The following is a 3,003-nucleotide window of genomic DNA, read 5'->3' as shown; positions in this document are numbered from 1 at the left end:
GCTTTACATATTGGGTGGAGGTTGCTAGGCTTTCCCCAACCCTGAAACTCCGCAGTCGGAAGATGCCGCCCATCATGCCTAACGACGCAAGCCAGCCAACACAACCAGCCTCGCTTACCCTTCTATGTTCCAGCTCGCTGCGTCAACGGGATCCAGCAATCTTCTGTGGCTCAAACTAAAACGACGTTGAAGATTGGCTCTCACCCTACGAACGCGTGAGTGCTCACAACAAATGGGACGATACTCATACATTGAACAACGCGTTGTTCTGTCTAACGGGCGTCGCGAACGTGTGGTTCCACAACAACGAATCTGCCCTACGCACCTGGCCCGACTTCATAACGAACTTCACGCAAGTCTTCGGTCGCCCGGCGGTGCGAGCGCTTCGTGCCGAAGAGTGCTTGCGCAGCCGTTTCCAACATCACAGTGAGAACTTCATCAACTACATAGAAGACGTCGTCGACCTTTGCAAGCGCGTCAATGCAGCAATAACTGAATCCGATATAAGATCTGCCATATCTTGAATGGCATTGAAAACGACGCCTTTCAAATACTCCTATCTAAAAACCCTCAAACCGTCGTCGAAGTCATTGACCTTTGTCAGAGTTATGATAAACTCCGCTGGCAATTCTCCTGACCCGGCGTACGTCCACCAAGGATGCCTATAGATTTCGAGCTTAACCACAGTTCCCGACCATGGCCTCCTGCTCTGCGAGGTCAAGGATTTCATTCGTGCTGAAGTCGCTCCGCAGCTGTTATACTTAGTGCCATTCCAAGCCCTATGCCATCGTTCGCTGCAAGCCTGCTACAAGTGATGCAGGAGCAAGTATTCGAGGCTATTTCGTCCCCGTGTGCACCGCCGTCAGTGCCTGCACCTATAAGCTACGCCGAAGTTGTATCGCGGATCCTGCCACCGATGCTCGCGCAAAAAAAAGTAATGACACCCTTGTCTGCACTGTCTCTCCGCACAGCAAGCGCACAGCACATTACCCCTGTTGCTACATGCACTGCCTGCATCACCACTCAAGGACTCACGTACACAGTCGAATTTGTTGTTGTGTCAGCATGTTCAGACGACATGATCTCAGGCTGGGACCTTCTTTTCGAACGCAAGGCCGTTATTGACTGCTCTCATGCCGAAGTAGAATGTTCACTTGCTAAAGCCCAATTAGATAATCCTGATGATTCCGTCCAAAAACTGTTGGTTGCTGATGATACCACCATACATCCACACTCATCTGTGATTGCGACTGCGTGCTCCAACTGTGCTACAGCTGTCATTGCTCTTTTTACACTGTCGCATATTTTTGGTCATCGACGGATGTTCTCTTCTCTTCGCGGTCATCACTGTCAACGAGGGCTTCACTCAGATGCTTGTCTCCAACGATTGTACCTCGTCCCTCACTTTAAGTCGCGGTGAGCGCCTTGGACGTCTTGGGCTTATCGACTCGGTGACGCATCTCTCGATGCACCTGCCCCGAGATCAGCACTCTGGCTTGTTGCCCTACTTGCTCCCTGTCTACGCCGGACGTCTTCGACAGTTCTATGGTTGCCCTCCTGAGCCCTACACAACGTACCAAGCTCCTCAACCTGCTTCACAAGTGCGCCTCTACATTATTCTGTCAACAAGCGACTTTGGGCCGCACATCGGCAGTCTATCGCGAAATCGATGCGGGCACCGGCACTCCACTGCGCCAGCAACGTTATCGCGTATCATCCATGGAGCGCCGTGTTATTGACGACCAAGTGAGCGATATGCTTCAGCGCTGAGTTGTTCAACCTTCTAAATGTCTCTGGGAGTCCCCTGCAGCCCTTGTAAAGAAAAAAAGTTGGATACATCCTGTTTTGCGTGGTCTACTGCCGTTTTAACAAGATAACGCGTCGAGACGTGTATGCTTTGCCGCGCATCGACGACGCTCTCGATTCTTGGCAAGGCGCGGATTACTTTTCATCACACGAATTACCTTCCGGCTATTGGCAAGTGTCCATGGCTCCAGCAGAACACCGAAATACAGCTAATAGTTCAGCGGTCTTTCGAGGAACCCGGTTGGGTTTCCATTGTAGCAAATTGCTACATTTGGGTGGATGTCCCAGTTTCCCTTTAATTACTTATCTCCACCTAGCGGATTTCCGCTGAACTATTGCATCATACACTTGCCTTTGCTTCCAGTTGTCGACAAATTCGACTTCGCCCTGCCATCTGCTAGCCGCCTGGTTAGCTCAGATGGTAGAGCGGCTGCCCCGGAAAGGCGGTGGTCCCGGGTTCGAGTCCCGGACCAGGACGCATTTTTCTTCAACTGCGAGGCTTTCTTTCGAGGAACCCGGTTGGGTTTCCATTGTAGCAAATTGCTACATTTGGGTGGATGTCTCAGTTTCCCTTCAAACACATATGCCATGGTTAAAATAAAACTATATTTCATGAAGATCAACTTTACACCTCAAGCTCATCACCGTCGAATTTAGCGCTTCAGAACAACATTATCTGTATATAACCTTGTGGTAGAACGTACAGGGATATCAATTTTACGCATCAGAAAAAGCAACGATGCAATTCGAGATTTGTGTTTCGGCGAATGACTCAGTGACCTTAACAGAGTGAACTACATCAGTTAGAAACCTTTGCAACTTTCAGGTCAGGCAGCTACAAAGCCAGAAAATAGTGTAGGAGACACAAGAGTATGAATATTTGTGTAGTAGAAGAGTCTCACACAATTTGTCTTAACCTTTTTGAGGTACTGCCAGTTTGAATAAAATTGGCTCTACCTTTGCGTATCATAGAATATCTGCCTTAAAAACCTATTCAATTGGGCGACCAGGATTCAGAAGACACGAAGCTCAACGCGCGCCTCTAGCCCGTACCTCCAGCGCGCGTCTGACTCCTCCCCTTCTTTAGTTTCGTCTCCCTAGTGTAGTACGGTAGACGTGTCCCCTATGGAAACAGTCACTGTGCTGCACGTTACCCAACGTTTCATCCCCCCACAACAGCAACCTCTATGAGGACGA

General features: G+C 49.6%; 1 non-coding gene across 1 annotated transcript; it reads left to right on the top strand.

The window, feature by feature from the left end:
* Positions 1-2,209: 2,209 nt before the first annotated feature.
* Positions 2,210-2,286, top strand: Trnas-gga (transfer RNA serine (anticodon GGA)). Its single transcript has one exon. It is a non-coding gene; the product is annotated as a tRNA-Ser (tRNA).
* Positions 2,287-3,003: the final 717 nt, after the last annotated feature.

Source organism: Dermacentor silvarum, chromosome 7 (assembly GCF_013339745.2).
Source record: "Dermacentor silvarum isolate Dsil-2018 chromosome 7, BIME_Dsil_1.4, whole genome shotgun sequence".
NCBI classification, from domain to species: Eukaryota; Metazoa; Arthropoda; class Arachnida; order Ixodida; family Ixodidae; genus Dermacentor; species Dermacentor silvarum.
This window is presented reverse-complemented; position numbering and strand designations above follow the sequence as displayed.